The sequence below is a fragment of the Paramisgurnus dabryanus genome, chromosome 22 (genome assembly GCF_030506205.2).
Source record: "Paramisgurnus dabryanus chromosome 22, PD_genome_1.1, whole genome shotgun sequence".
Taxonomy (NCBI): Eukaryota; Metazoa; Chordata; class Actinopteri; order Cypriniformes; family Cobitidae; genus Paramisgurnus; species Paramisgurnus dabryanus.
This window is the reverse complement of record NC_133358.1, coordinates 1,666,477-1,683,519: the sequence shown is the minus strand read 5'-3', so window position 1 is coordinate 1,683,519 and position 17,043 is coordinate 1,666,477. Positions and strand designations below refer to the sequence as shown.

Genomic DNA, 17,043 nt, shown 5'->3' with positions numbered 1-17,043 from the left:
TATTAAAATCGGATAATTATTAAGAAAGTTATGGAATTTTTTATCTCGAAAATTAGGGGGCATTTTTGTACCCAATTAAAACGATAAAACTATGAAAAACTGTGACCTCTTCCGCTTGACCAAACACTTTAAAATATCATAACTTCCTCATTTCTTGGTCTATTTGCATAATTCAAACACCACATTGTAGGTAATTAAAAGCCCAACAAGATTAAGATGACATCTTTTTAAAAGATATATAAAAATGTTATTATTTTTGATTAACCACTAATTAATGAAACCCAGAGCATCAATCCACGCATATCTTTCCATATGAAATCAAAGCCTTCTCAAATAAAATTGCTGTATTTTTATATATTAAAGAAACATTTCATTGTTTCTTTAATATTTCTTAATTGACTAATAATGCTGGCGAGCAATTTAAATGGTCAGATATTATTAATACATTAATTGATGATTGTTATTTATCATTCATAATCAATAAATGCATGCATGTTGCATGCATGTATTTATTTATATGTTTGACAAAATTATGCCAATAATGTAATCTAGAGAGTCTAATCCTTCGTTTTGTATGATTACTTTGAAAAATACTGCACGGATTGATGAAAACGGAGAAGTTTTGGAAGCCAATATGAATGGGCGATTCTGCTTTTGACAACAACGTCACTTGCGGATCTTAAAAAAGCACATGCGAATGTTACAATCAATCCCAAACTTCACCCAATTCAAGTTAAATGTATATTCTATCAAAAGTATTTGGTTTGAAACAAAAAAATACTCGCCTTCATAGAGGATTTCAATGCCAAACACGAGAGAAATTTTGCTTCGCTTATAACTTTCTTCTTACGACAGCTGTCTTGGAAATTCGAACGTGAGAATCAACGTGAGGAAGTAATTTATGTCACTAGTATATGGGCTTTAGAGGTATTCACAAAGCAAAGATATGACAGATTTCCTAAGTCACCAACGTGTCTGGCGCTGAATACCTGCTGGGAACACAGCCGTGGGAACAAAGCGCTCGTGCGTGTTACGTCATTTTGTCACATGCCTAGAAATGGCTGTTATTTTAAATAGCATAGCATATTTTAAACTAATAGGCCTATCGGTTAACCGGTTTCAACCGGCTAATGAGGCTCGGTGGCCGGTCAAGAAAATTTTTCGTTTTCGCCATCCCTAGTTTACATTGCGTGAATGGTCCGCTGTAATATCAGGAATGGATTTATTGCGTTCTGTAAAAAAGGAGGAGTGGCGTTTGTCGCATTTTGGGAACAAAGGGAGAAAAGATGACAGAATATCACGGCGGGTATTGGATTTTGCGTAAAATTAATTATTTACTTTTAACTACTGACCTGATATAATACTGATTTTGGCAGTAACTCATTTTTTTCAAAAATGGCGTTTATTGCGTTTTGGAACCAAACTCTTCAAATATTGTTGAGTCATCTCGTCGATAAAGAGAAAACGTTGTCTGAGGAGTTTATAACTCAAGTTCATACGTCCACTTTTATCCACTGGGTGGCGATCTTACCCAACTTATACACTGACGCATTCACTCAACACTGAAAACACAGCGTGTAAGTTTTGATGGCTTTCAATCTGATCTCTTCCATAAGTTCTTCACAAAAATGGAATTATCTCTGCTTTTAGCTAGGGTTGCCGCGGTGACAGAATTTTCCCACCGGTTAATCGGCGCGTCACAAAGCCGGTGATCCCGGTTTCACCGTGTGGGAGGGGCTTATAAATGCGCATTCAGATGTGCACATTTTACTTTCACTTTTGAATTACGCAACTGTTTAAATGCAGTGCTTGGGTACGCTGCGTTAAATAGCGTATGAATTTGCATGCAATGTGAGTGCAACAGCTGGTTTAATTAAGTGCTTGAGTCAATGTGGGCAGGTAATTCTCACAGAACCTGCCAGTCCCAAGCAGAGCAACCGGCTACTTCTCCATAAAGCGCGGCTTGAATGATGGGTTTATTATTTTTCTTGATGAAAAACACAACAACAAAAATGATCTCGCTTATATTAAACATCATATATGTATATTATAACAAAAACGAGTAAGCACGCGGCTTCTGTCATCATCTGGTCAGTCAGCTCGTCTCGCAAACTCTGACAGAAATAAATGAAATCTGACACCTGCTGCTCTGTGACGTGATGCGCGTTCAGCTCCGCTAAATTCAGACAACAGACACATTCAGTTGTAAGTGTTTGCTCTCTCTAACGAAACTAAATGATTTAATTACACGAAAATATCAAAACGACGGTGAAAGACGGTGTCGCGGTGGGCAAGTGATCTAACCGGTGAGAGGCTGAAGCACCGGTTATCACCGTTTCACCGACTATCGCGGCAAGCCTACTTTTAGCTAAAAAATTTGAGAGGTGATAAGAGAACAAATGAAGGTAGGATGAAAGTTTTTTTTTTGTTTTTGTTTGAAAGCGTATGGTCTGTTCTTTCATTTGATATTTTATATTTAAAGAAGATAATTTTTCTGCAAGGCATTAAACTAAAACTGGGTGGCAACTTAAAAAAAAAACGCTGACGGGGAAAGAGCTCAGCATGCTTCCAAGCATATTTGATCATCACTTCAACAGTTGCACAATATCAATGTTAATGTATAAATTAGATGAATGGTGATTTATAAAATAAACACCACAGTCTTAAATCATATTTTCATTGTGTCTTTGCTGCGTCTGTGTTGGTTGTGAACTGCTCTGTGTTGGTTGTGAACTGCGCTCTGTTTCACTAACAGATTCTGAAGAACTACTTTGTTTGGCGGAAGACTAATATTTGTACTAATATAATTACAACTTATTTGTGTTTTATTTTATAAAATCCCTCTAACGTTATGCATATGAAGTAACTGTTTTATAAACGCAATAAACCCCCTCGAAGCAGTGGGGTTACAGTGCATTTTATAACAGCTAAGAGGGTTTTAGGCACTTCGCTTCGTGCCTAACAACGCCCCTTAGCTGTTATAAAATGCACTGGTAACTAGGCCTGGGGCGGTAACCGGATTACCGCCATACCGCGGTCACGTGACCCATGCCGCGGGTCTGAGCTCCTCACCGTCATAACCGCAAAAAAAAAAAAAAAAACTTGAAACATTGGCCTGCACCTGTGTGTTATGTGCAGATGTTATACACGCAGCTTGTTAACAACCGCAACTTCTTAACTGAACATTAACTGATATGATTTTAATATTAAATTGTCATTGAGTAGAAATACAGGTGACGTTGTCTGTCACTCGTTTAAAGTAGAGTTGCTGTTCAAACGTGCTGAGAATCCTCCTTTTACGGAAGTAAAGATAACAACCATGCATTAGGAAAATTAATAATTGCTTTATTTAGGCTATAGTATATTTTCTATAGACGTGTAAAACCATATTTTGGCGGATTGTTTTTTACTTTCATTGTTTTTACTAGTTTGCCTGCCCATTTAGTCTTAATAATTAATGGAACCTAAACGAACTTGACTTGCTGTTCTCGAAGGCAGCTCGAATCTTGGTCGGGCTCGAGACCCAATTCCAAGTAAAAGAACAGAAGAAAAATGCAGTGAAGGAGGAGAGATGCCAGAAGAATTGCGGCTGGGCGCAGATCGTTTACCATGATTAATGATGATTGACAAGTTTAGGTTCCTTTCAAATTTACGTTAAAAGTGTAGCCGTTAAAATATTATTAGCCTAATAGTTTATTTTGATCATGGTGCTACGATCGATGGATAATTTTGAAGTTGTTTTAAAGAAGAATAAAAAAATTACTTCTCAGTCATTTGCGCTGTCACACATTTGAACGTCTCCGCATATGTACATCATTGCAACGTACATTTGCAAATGATTCATAAAGTCATACCTCCGCAATTCTTTAATCGATTGTGTTTTAAAAGTACTGTATGCTCAAACTCTAATGACAGCAATGTGATCGCTGATGCGCTGGTAGAGAGAGAGAGAGGCGGAGAAAAAGAGAGAGAGCGCGGCTCTGTTCAAATGTGGAAATGATTGATGTTATTTGAAGTCGGCTCTTACAATACAAAATACCCGATTAAGCTATTACGTGGCTATTATACACATTTTTTCGGGACGTTCTTGTGACCCGGTGGCAACTTGTCCACGACCCAGTACTGGGTCGTGACCCGCTGGTTGGGGACCTCTGATCTAGCCTACAACAGTGGCAATTTCTAAAGCAGGACACATTTCAAAAAGTTTTGCTTTTGCGTCTTCTTTCTCTGTTTGTGGAAAAAGACAGATGTTTATGGTAAGGGTCGAGGATAGAAGCGGTCTGTCCAAGCACGCGCAACAGAGGCGGACTGCCCAGGCGCGTGCGAGACAGACAGACCGCGTCATCTTGCACACACACACACACACACACGCGTCTCCGTGCAGCTTCCCAGTTCCCACCTATACTCAAGCACAGACACATATGCAGTACAAGTGATTTCTCATACAAATGTTTATTTACCAGACCATCAGGGCAGCAATAATTTGCGACCTTACAGGCTATTCACAAATTAAGGATAGAAAAGTGGCGAAATGTCTGTAGGCACGTGTGGACACGCACAATGCGTTAACATTTTTTTTAAACTGATAATACTAATTGTTCAAGTTGTTGAATGTTGAAATTGAAGAAATGTGGAAGGAAATAAAATTCACTTTACATGTTCCTTAAGTAATTTGCACGTGTTTTGTATTAAAGATAAATAAATCATGCATGTTATTTAACTCATTGTCTTGCCAATAAACCGCAAAACCGCGGGAATTTGTTGATTACCGACCGCGGTAAAAAAAAATGCAAACCGGCCCAGCCCTACTGGTAACCCACTGCTTCTTGGGGTTTATTGCTTTATTATTCTTCACTCTTTCAGACCCCTCTATTTATGACTTTAATAATAATAATAATAATAATAATAACTTTATTTTATATAGCGCCTTTAAAAGCAGTATCTCAAAGCGCTTCACATAAAAAGAGAAGAAATTAAAAGGAGCACATAACATGACAGGTATTAAAACTTAACATACAAAGGTAAAAGCCAAATAACAACAAACAAAGTTATCACCGAAAAGCTACTATAAAAAAGTACGTTTTAAGGTGGGATTTAAAAATACCCAGGGATTCTGCATTCCTAATCTCTGAGGGCAAAGAATTCCACAATTTAGGAGCCACACAAGTAAAAGCCCGATCACCCATAGCTTTTAGGCGTGTTGTTTTGACAGTTAAAAGACCAGCTTCAGAAGAGCGTAGAGCACGTGTAGGAGTGTAAGGGATTAAAAGCTCACGCAGATATTGGGGAGCCAGATTGTTTAGGGCCTTATAGGTAAGCAAAAGGATTTTAAAATCAATACGAAAACTGACAGGGAGCCAGTGCAATTCCTCTAGGGTAGGTGTAATGTGCTCCCTTGTACTGGTCCCAGTCAGAATTCTAGAAGCAGAATTTTGTACCAACTGTAGTTTGTTTAGGGTAGCTTTAGGAACTCCAGCCAGCAAGGCATTACAGTAGTCAATACGTGAAAAGACAAAAACGTGTTGATTAACTTTTCAGCCACAGGGAAAGTCAGCATAGGACGCAGTTTGGCAATGTTTCTAAGATGGAAAAATGATGTTTTAACAGTATTACAAACATGAGCATCAAATGTTAAATTGGCATCAAAAAACACCCCCAAATTTTTTAATTTAGTTTGGAATTGCAAAGCAGAGCCATCCACACATAATGTAATGGACTCTGCTTTGCGCAACTGATGAGGTGAACCAACAAGCATCACTTCTGTCTTGTCACTATTCAGACACAAAAAATTGTCAGACATCCATTTCTTTATATCAATAAGACATTGAGAAAGAAAAGACACAGTCATAGTGGTATCAGGTTTTGAATGTATATAAATCTGAGTATCATCGGCATAAAAGTGATAGTTAAGACCAAGTGACTTTAAAAGCTGGCCAAGTGGGAAAATGTAAATATTAAAAAGCAATGGGCCCAAGACTGATCCTTGAGGAACACCCGATTGCACCATACCAACCTCAGACTTGCAGTCACCCATCACAACAAACTGCTCTCGATCAGAAAGGTAGGACTTAAACCAGTTCAATGCCGAATCACAAATGCCAAATATAGTCTCTAACCGTGTGATTAAAATAGAATGATCTAAAGTGTCAAAAGCGGCACTAAGATCAAGAAGAATCAGAATAGATAAACAGCCAGAATCAGAAGCCATCAACAAGTCATTAGTAACCTTAACTAACGCTGTTTCCGTACTGTGGAGTTTACGGAATCCAGACTGAAGTGGCTCAAAAAGATTGTTAGTGGAAAGATGAGAAAGCAGTTGGGAAGCCACTGTTTGTTCTAGAATTTTGGCTAGGAATGGCAGATTAGAAATTGGACGAAAATTATTAGGATTATCAAAGTTCATGTTGTTAGTTTTAGGTACTGGGGTGACAGCAGCAATTTTAAGTGCTGCTGGCACAACACCAGTACACAGTGAGCCATTGATGATTGTCAAAACAACAGGAGAGAGGGAGTCAAAACATGATTTAAAAAGACAAGATGGTATTGGATCAACTCTGGAAGTCGAGGCTTTTAGTTTTGAAACCACATTGCATAGTGATTGGGAGTCATAAACAGCAAAATTAGATAAAGAGGTACCAGAGAATGCAGACATATTTAAGGAGGAGGTAGCAGAAGAATGTGTGTTGACAATATGACTACGTATATTATCAATTTTTGTATATTATTGCAACTTTGTATGCAAAGAGGGAGTGATTGTGATGATGATTATTATTATTATTATAAGGGTTTGTTCAGTTCAGTAGTGTTGTAGTAATTATGTCAAAAACAGAAATATAACAGTAAATAAAAATCGGTTCAGCATATCGGTTATTGGGCACATAAGCATCCAAATATTTGTTATCGGCATCGGTTTAAAAAAATGAGTATCGGTCGATCTCTACTCAAAATGATTTTAGATTGATAAGGACCATAATGCCATGGTACACGCACAAGCTGCGCATGAAACACAGAATAACAGCTTGCGATGCAGAATTGACTTTAGACAGGTCTTTTAAATGGGACACGCGATATATCGTTACAGCCCTAGCGCAAAGAAAACAAAAAAAAAGATTTTAATGAAATTTTTTTCTCCTCCCTCGTTGTTCAGTGCGCGCTTACAAGCAGACTAAAGAGCATGCTGCTGATGTGACCTGCTGACGTAGTTGCACGTCAAAAAATAAGAAAAACAAAGTACATTCTCTCCCAGCAAGATGTCTTCAAGTTCGTGTTAACGCAAATGGCCAGCAGACTCAGAGTAAGTGCGCTATTTGCAAGAGGAGGGAACTGATATCAGAGATGACCCGCTGACTTGAGGGCAGAAAAATTATGCAAGATCCTCTCTCTTGGTATCAATCTGCGCTACCAGTACACCATCAGAACACGTTTTCAGTGCTGCTGGAAACAATAGAACCCCAAAAAGATTTAGCACTTGAACCAAGTGTTGTTTTACAAATGGAAGTGCTACAGCACACACATATAGGCACTTATCGCGTGGGTGCTCTGGGGCTCAGCTCGAGCACCCACCAAAATGGCCAAGCACATATGCTCAATTGCTTCACATTTGCTTCACATTTCACATCTAAACTCATGTGGAAAATGCTTTCCTCTTTCTTTTGAAAGCGTGTGAATGCTCCATGTCTTTGCTAAGTAACCTAAGTATTGCTTGAGGTTGTGAAGAGCACCCACCGGCAGAAAAAAAACGGATGCCTATGAACAAGCATGTTTGTTAAGAGATGTATCTGATCCTTGTTTACATTTTTTAATTTCAAAATATATGTATGCATTATATATAAGTCTAAATGCATCGCACACACATTCTATAATATTTTGCTACCGCGGTGAATTAGTGCGTTACCACCGCGGTAGCAAAAAACTACCACCGTCACAGCCCTATACGCTGGCAAGTAATTTGTGCATTTATATGGGCTGTTTAAGTATTGTTTACAATGTTTGCATAAAGGCTTAAATAAAAAAGGGGAAAAAAATGTTGGCAACTACATCAGCAGGTCACGCCAGCAGCATGTGCCGTAGTCTGCTCGTGAACGCGGACTGAAGGACTAAGGAGGAGAACAAATTGTTAAATAAAATCTTTTGTTTTGTTTTCTTTGCGCACAAAACTGTTCTCGTCGCTTCATAATATTATTATTGAATTACTGATGGAACATGGATTGTGTAAATCAAACTGCAGTCTATGGGAGAGTCAAAATCCTCCCAGTTTTCTAACCCCTTTAAATGCAAGAACAGTCGGCTGAAATATTTTGCCTCCTCTGTCACAAGAAGCATCATTACCAGCACTGCATATAATGGCTAGTTAAATTTTACTTAATGTTTAAAAAATTTCTTGACTTAGAAAATTCACGTGAACTCTGAAGCGTGGCCAACAGCCAATCACAGTGGCCACAATTTATGCTCCAATCTTCCATAAACATAATTTTCTGACTCTGCCTAGGTTATTTGAAAAATGAAAAGTTTGAAGGCTTGAAACGTTGAGAAATTTTCAACTTCTGCCGCGAGTATCGGCAGTGACGCGGCGCCGACGGATCCACAATTCAGTTCGACAAACACATGACGTCACCCATTGAAAGTGAATGGGAAGCATTAACGTTTAAGCCCCATGTGAACACCGTTAAAGGAACAGTTCACTTCAAAAAAAAATTCTGTCATCATTTACTCATCCTCATGTTGTTCTAAACCTGTATGAATTTCTTTTTTCTGATGAACACAAAAGAAGATATTTTGAAAAATGATGGTAAACACTAGAGGTCGACCGATATGGCTTTTTCTCTGGCCGATGCCGATATTTAGAAATCAGGGCAGCCGATGGCCGATACATGTATGTTTGGACGATTTTCTATATGTACATAATTATCAAAATGTTCTCATCATTAGCAGATATTTTAAATGTAAAAATGTCACTATTTAAGTCAAAGTATTTAAAAAAAATTATGACTGGTCTTTCTGAAGAGTTTTACAACCTCCTCTGCACCATGCATTTATCAGACACAGATATTACCTGACACTCTGCTGTCATCATCTTTGATCAGTTTTTTACCATGGCTTTTATTGCTTTGAAGGATAAAATCCTTATTTGGTAGACCTGATAAATTATGTATTCATCATAAAGTTAACATAGTAAATGTCTATGTTTTTTAGTTGAGACTGTTATTTAGGGAAAATCTTTCTAAACACATTTACATTCTCATTTCTGAGGCACTATAAATGACTGATTGTGCTGACAGTGACGTCTTGTGAATTTAGTGTTGGGACAGATCTGTTGTTTCAACCGTTCATTCAAACGAATCCGTTCAAAGGAGTCAGTTCGCGAATCGGACGCGCTGTGTTCTAATCCAAGCTGAGCAGCGCAAAACTGTAAACAAAGTGTTACTGTAACAACACGTAAAACATTTCCTCGGTGGATATGATTTGGTCTTCCGACCTTTCGCCATCGAGTCAGTTTTGTTTTGAGTAATAAAAGCAGGGAGACAGTTTAAAGACAGAAAGCATGCGCACGCGGCTCTGCTCTCTCTGTCACGCAAACAAAAATCATCATCACTCATTAATCACATGAAATGAGCCTAGTATTTGCACGGACAGTCCACCGCGAGACATAAGCCCGTCGCGCTGTTGTACTGGCTGCTTAATTCGCGCGATCCCGCCATCGTTTACTAAAGCTGTTTGTGAACAAGGCACGGCTGCACACACACGGGAGCGATCTGCTTGCAGCAAGAGGCAGCGTCACGAGTTCTACAACAACGCTTAGGTGCCCGCAGATGCGCCTGCCTATTAATCGGCCTAATTTTGCAGCAAAATCGGCCAAAGACGATTTTTTAAAATATGCCAAAAATCGGCCAATTAATCGGCCGGCCGATAAATTGGTCGACCTCTAGTAAACACACAGCAGTAAGTGAACATAGACTTCCATAGTAGGAAAAGAATATTTTGGAAGTATTGTGATAAATGAGTAAGAAAATATTTTGATAAATGATTGTGAGCACACAGTTGACGGTACCCAGGGCCGAATTAACCTAATCTGAGGCCCCGGGGATAAGAGGTTTTGTAGGCCCCCCATCCCCTCGATTTATAGTCTCATTTAAAAAAAAAAAAGTGTAATATCTAGGTAATCTACATCAGTGTTTCTCAACCCTGGTCCTCAAGGACCCCCTTCCAGAATGTTTTCAGTGTTTCCGCTATATACATTCAACCGTGGCGGCCCGCCACGCCTAAAACATCCCCACCACTCCTGCGGTTGTGGATAGAAGGGATACAGCAAACAAAATCTCGCCAGATGAGCACTGTTTAATCCTAATCCTTCACCCAAACCCAACTCTAAACACAACATTTCACAGGATTGTAGGATGTATGTGTATCTCATGTAGCCAGAGTCGCTGTTTTCATCCTAAAAATCCTACCTCCAAATCTAATCCTAAACTTTTTGGCATTTTCTGTATCCCTTCTAGACAAAACCCGCGGCGGCAGCTCGCAAAATAAATAAAGCTATACCGAAATGTCCGCCCAGCAAGAAAGAAAAAAATTACTTTCTGGATTCGCGTTGTTCACTCATTTATAAATAAATCTCCTAAAATATAATAATTTCCCCCATGGGTTTAGTTTCATGCACAAATAGATTTTTAATCAACGGATGATGATTAGGCTACGTCTCTGTTTTGAGAAATAATAATAAAATAAATAAGCCTACACGAAATATGTTACACTTAAATAATTATCAGATTGACAAAACGAATAAAAAAGTATTTGAGTTTCTGTTCTTTTTTGTGATGCGCTGTTAAACCAAAGCAGCAGAAAACACGTCATGTTTTTAATGATTTTAAATAAGCACAAGGTTTTCTCCTTATTGTGAGTTTACATAAATAAAAATACAACATTTACAGATTCGAATGTTATTTTACTTTTATCTGTCTGGCAATAAATTAAGGGTAATTTAAGTTGCAAGGTCATCACGCGTATGCTGTTCACAGGCGCATATACACGGACGCAGCGCGGGGCTGCGAGAAATGACATGATTAAACATAGTACGAGTTTTTTGGACATTCATTTGTAATCACTGTACTCATATTATCAACTTATCTGGCCATTAGTTATTCAGAATATATGCTATAAGGGCAGCGCGCTGCTGACCACTCAGCTGTCAATCTTCTGTGCTTTAGATCGACACTCACAAAGTTTCACATTAAATGATAAGATGTTTGTCCAAAAACAAAAGGCTAAATACTGAATCCAACTCCTATAGGACTGCAAGACATCAGTCGAATCTGTTTGGAAGGAAACTTATTCCCGTGGAAGAGAAGGACGTTGGTAATAAAAACTGGAGGCAGATGGTGAGACGGTTTCATCTGTTTTCAGACGAAACAACAGGGTCGGGGTGAAACTTCTAATATTTGATGTAACGGGTGTAATAATATTAACGTGTTATATGCGTTGTAGATCCAGGTCGGGACTCAATATGCGAGCGTGAACTGCGGGTCTAACATCCAAGAACAGAATTCGACTCGATTCTGACAGGTAACAGTTTTTAAATGTCCCCGTGCGTATTTGTGTTTAAGATCTGTCTGCGAAGAGCATAAAGGTTTCTATAACTGCGCGATTTGCGGTGTGACCAGGTCAGGCTCTTTGTCAAACAGGCCGGGTGTGGAATAAATTGCTGCTAATGTCGCGTGTTCTGTCAATCACAGCAGTGCAGATTATCAAACAGGACTGTGCGTGACTTTGCAACAGCTCTGTAACGCTAAACCAGAGCACGAACTTGCACACTACATTAAAACTACAATGAAAGATCCGTATGAAGCTATAAAACTTACGTATTTTTTTAAGAAAATACAGTTTAGATCAAACATAGAAAAGCAATATGCTATAAATATAAGGAAAAGTAAATGACAGCATGAAAATGATAAAAAATACATGTTAGTTTACTGTAGCCTATTTTCTACATTAAAAAAAAAATGTACATTTATAATCATCATGGGCGCCCCCTGCCGCCACAGCTGGAAAAAATCCTAGAGGAAACACTGGTTTTAGATGTCTCCTTTTTTAAACACCTGTACCAACTCATCAGCCTCCTTCCAGAATGTCGCCCTAACAAGCTAATGATTTAAATCAGGTGTGTTAATTAAGGAGACATCTAAAACATTCTGGAAGGGGGTCCCTGAGGACCAGGGTTGAGAAACACTGATCTACATCACAAAATGCATTAGTTTCTTTCAATACATACAACAGTGAGTTTTCCCTCTTTGACCCAGAAAACACCATTACATATCACTGAGCCCACTTGAGCATAAACACAAGACACTTTATTTAACAACCACACACAGCAACTTGTGGTGATAATAAAACCAAAATGTGTGAAAGTTTATATGTTTATAAGCTTTATGTTTATTTAGTTTTTGGAATATACAAATTTGCAGAAAATTGCCACTCACTAACTAAATGCTCACCACAGTTTTAAAAATATAAGAAGTTAAAGTTAGTTTTAAAGTGAAAATGCATAATGATAACAAAAAATAGGTCTTTATAGACAGAATCTTGTTTTTTAATCAGTTATTTATTTTGTAGGCTATTGAAGATATAGTATGCATTGTATTTAGTATTTATGCATACATAAGTATGTAAAACGAACAAGTATGAATATGCACAAAACAGACAGGGAACATACCTGTATATAATATCTTTAGATACAGAAAGTATAAATATGAATGGTGCTATCAGGGGATGATCATTTGAGAAGGTCTTGTCGCTCTTTACTTTCTTTGACTTGCACCTTTACCGTTGCGTCTCTTTTTCGTCTTTCTAAACCAACAGATGTGTGTACTGTGAGCTAACTTTGCGTCAAACTACATCACTCCAGCTGCTTACGCGTCACTGATATAAACGCGAGTAAACTTAAACTTTATAACAACTAACTGATTATGTTCGGGAACTCCTTTTTTTATTTGGCAGCACAGTATCTTGCGCACAGTTGGAGAGACTTCTGCATGCCAGAGACTCAGCTGCATGAGCACAGAGAGAGCGAGCGAGCGAGCGCGCAAGCGCACGCGCGAAAGAGAGAGACCTGCACCTCACTAGTGCTTATTATGAAATTTCAGAAATTACTCTTTCATTTGTTGGTGGATTATTTCCCGTTTCTTTTTCACACTCAGTCTAACATGCAGGAATGTCAAGTTGACAACGGCCACTTTATTACATTACGCGGAATAGAAAAATCTGTTATGTCTGACATTTTATTTCATGGTAAGTTACCACGGACCAATCAGCAGCCATGTAACGTGCAATTAGAGTGATTGACAGAAAACCTGACAAGTTACAAAACAATATGACCTTTTCAGCTAGTCATGAACGCGAACATGGGAGGCCCCTGGGCTTCAGCCCAGGTAAGCCCGAGCATTAAGGCGGCCTTGACGGTACCCATTAAATTCCATCATATTTTTTATTCCTACTATGGAAGTCTATGGTAACTTACTGCTGTGTGTTTACCATCATTTATCAAAATATCTTCTTTTGTGTTCATCAGAAAAAAAGAAATTCATACAGGTTTAGAACAACATGAGGATGAGTAAATGATGACAGAATTTTCATTTTAAAGTGAACTATCCCTTTAATCATTAATGTGTGAAGCGTCTCAGCAGTTTAAACATTTCCTCTGAGTTAACATAATTTGTCTTCGTGTTTTTGCTCAAACATTACAGTGGCTGTACCATTTTCAGTGTAAAGAAGTGGCCAAATATCAAAGATTAAGTGGAAACCATCTATATAACACACCTGTTTTCATGTCTAATATTCTTCACAAAACAGCGTTTAGATAAAGTTAAACATTGTCCCTTTTCAGAATAAGAACTTTTATCTGAGTTTATTAGTGTATGACTGTACACTGTAAAAGCTAAAAGTTAACTCAACTTAAACCATTTAAGGAAACCTGTTGCATTAAACCATTTAAGTTTTAAAACACATACACTTGAGTACTGTGAACTTAAATATAAGTACATAACTGCATGTGACTCAATTTGTTTAAGTTCACAGTACTCAAATGTATGTGTTTTAAAACTTAAATGGTTTAAGACAACCGGTTTCCTTAAATGGTTTAAGTTAACTGTTAGGTTTTACATTAGTATCAGTTTACAGAGTTCTTGTGCTACTGTAAGTCTTCATGTAACTTAACTGTCAGATTTTGTATAAGCAGTTCAAAGGTTCGATACCCATGTAACACAAATACTAATAAATATATATATATATATAGCAAAATGTAAATATTACTTTAGTAAATATAAAGGTTATAACTCAGTGGACTAAGAAATCAAACACTAAATTAAAATACACATAAGTATTAAAAACATAGCTCAGAGAAACATGGTCTTTGGCTTAATACTCTAGTCTATTAAGCTCCTTTTTCTATGTACCACATAAAATGGAGTGAGCTACCCATTTAGAAAAAAAAATTTGTGTATACAGGAACAGATCACTTTTGATTATTAACATGCATTTGCATTGTAAATTTCATGGGTTCGAACGCAGACAGATAAAAGAAATCGCTTTGGATAAAAAGCATAAATGAAATGTAAATAAATGTAGAATTAAGAATCCAATGACACCTAAAAACGTCTGAACTGAAACGCGCAAGCTATTTTTGTTTACTAGTAACAAGCTACGACACTAAAACATATTAGACAGCTCAATAGTTTCACATACAGCGACAGGCTAACTGGCTAGCTGCCTCCAAACAAATGCTTCATTGAATTCAATATCAAAAGCAGCCATCAGTCAGCCAAATGAACCGTATAAACGCTTTAATGTGACAACACTGATAATAATGATTATGATATAGTGACTTACTCAGTGATGTAGGCGTGTTTCAGAGCTTCATTCCTCTGCTGTGCTGTTCTCAGTGAATAAAAATACAACTGACCATCCTGACTGACTGTCACTCGATGGTGAGTTAACACAGAAACACTGACTGACTCTACTGCCCTCTGCTGGTGAAACTTGAAACCGACACGTCAATAAAATATTAAGGGGATAATCCTGCAAATAATACAAATGGTGAATTGCAATAATTTAAGGCGTCGAGAACTTCGATTCAACGCACTTTATTTTCCTCATTCATTTAAAAAAATATATACATTAAAAACATTTTATGAAATTATTTTATTATTACAACTTGCATGTTGGTGACCTTTGGTTGGACTTGTAATCTAACAAAAAAATAATTTATGGATTAATTTGATTATCTACCCAAACAACAATAGCCTGGCGGTCCACCAGCGTTTTTTGGGTGCAACAAAGTAAGCGGCTTGACACAGGCAGATCACCACGGCACACCTTCTGCAATCTGACCAATGTAAAAATGCTGTCGGTCTGCCAACATCTGCCACTGCTTGGCCACCATAGTAGGCTACAGCAGCGGCTAGCCGATGGGATTCTACTAAATTTTTTTTATCAAAATAAGAATACTTTTAGGAGCAGAATAAAAACAATGAGACTGGCATAATAAAGTTATTTAAAAAAGCTATAAATATTTTTAAATGAATTTTTTTACAGTTAAAAAGAATTTTAAGGATTACAGTTTTTCCCAGTTGCTTTGGAGAATTTTTTTGTAATTTGCAAAACAATAAGTGGAAAATGTCATGGATGTCCTGCAAAAGCGTGTAACTTATTCAAAATCATTTCTAGAATGTGGGGGATTTTCAAACCACTTTCGCACCAGTGCTGGATGATGAAATTGGACATTGTCCCAGAGAACTACAAAATTTCGTACCATTTGCTCTTGATTTACCTGCGAAAAATGTAAAACTAAGGAAGATTAAAAAATTTAAATGTTTTTCATTGTTGTATGGGCCCCAAGACTATTTGTGTGGCACAACACCACTGGTTGAAACTGCGGCACACATGGTGATGTAACCTCCTCTTTGTCCAGGGACATTGACTGTGACAAGATGACCAGTCACATTCCTTCCTTGTTTTCTTTTTTGTGAAGATTAATGCCAGCTTCATCAACATACAGGTACTCATAATGAGTTATATTGCTTTCCAACCCCAGAATCCTCTAGAGCAGTGGTTCTCAACTCCAGTCCTCGCCCCCCCCTCCCAGAATGTTTTAGATGTCTCCTTATATGAAACACATGATTCCACTCATTAGGCTCCTGCCAGAATGTTTGAAACTTTTCCTTAATTAACACACTTACAAGCTGATGAACTGAATCAGGTGTTTTATATAAGGAGACATCTTAAATGTTTTGGGAGGGGGGCCGAGGAAAACATTTCTTTGTTTTTTTACAGTAAAAATGGTGTATGTGTGGCTTTCACATACCTTAACAAACTACTGTATAATCCTTCACTCTATCAGAGTTCCTCGCGAAGGGCACTTTGTATATTTACTTCATCCGAACAACAATATATTATTTACTGTGAATGAGTAGGCAGAATCATTTTCACATGATATTGAAGAAAAAACTCTAGACTACTTGATCCTGTTTTGAAATGTCTTGGGAAAACATTACACCTAAAAATTTAGCTTTTTCAAAACCGTACATAAACATTTTTCTCTCAAAAATACAAACATGTACATACATGTTGATCATATAATAATGTAGGCCAGTTTGTGCTGAACACAGTGTTATGAGACAAATAGATTGATGTTACAAATAGAAACATTTACAGTAGAGAAAAGAACTAGAAATGTACAAGACTGACTCATATAACCAGAAAAGTATAGTTACCGGTTTTTCTTCTGAAATATGTGGATAATTGACGCCACTGTGTAACGGTTTGTGTTTGGCTGAACTCTCTGGCCAGCTTCTTTGAAGGAGAGTTTATAACATGGTCAATAAGGGTGGCTCTGATTTCATTTGCAACCCGTCTGTACCCTCTACCTCTTCTTCCTCCCCTTCTACCCGGCAGACTTCTTCCTCTTGTTCATGTATTCTCTTTCCACCATACCATTGTCCTTCAGTCTGGATATCTCTTCTCCATCTACTGCTCCCTGTTCTCCCTCAACTCTTC

General features: G+C 37.7%; 1 protein-coding gene across 1 annotated transcript in view; it reads right to left on the bottom strand.

The window, feature by feature from the left end:
- Window positions 1-14,986, bottom strand: part of galnt11 (UDP-N-acetyl-alpha-D-galactosamine:polypeptide N-acetylgalactosaminyltransferase 11 (GalNAc-T11)) — a 48,381-nt gene extending 33,395 nt beyond the window's left edge. Inside the window, exon 1 of the mRNA XM_065287962.1 lies at window positions 14,878-14,986. The gene's annotated coding sequence lies outside the window, so the exon portion shown is untranslated. The remainder of the gene's footprint in view (window positions 1-14,877) is intronic.
- Window positions 14,987-17,043: the final 2,057 nt, after the last annotated feature.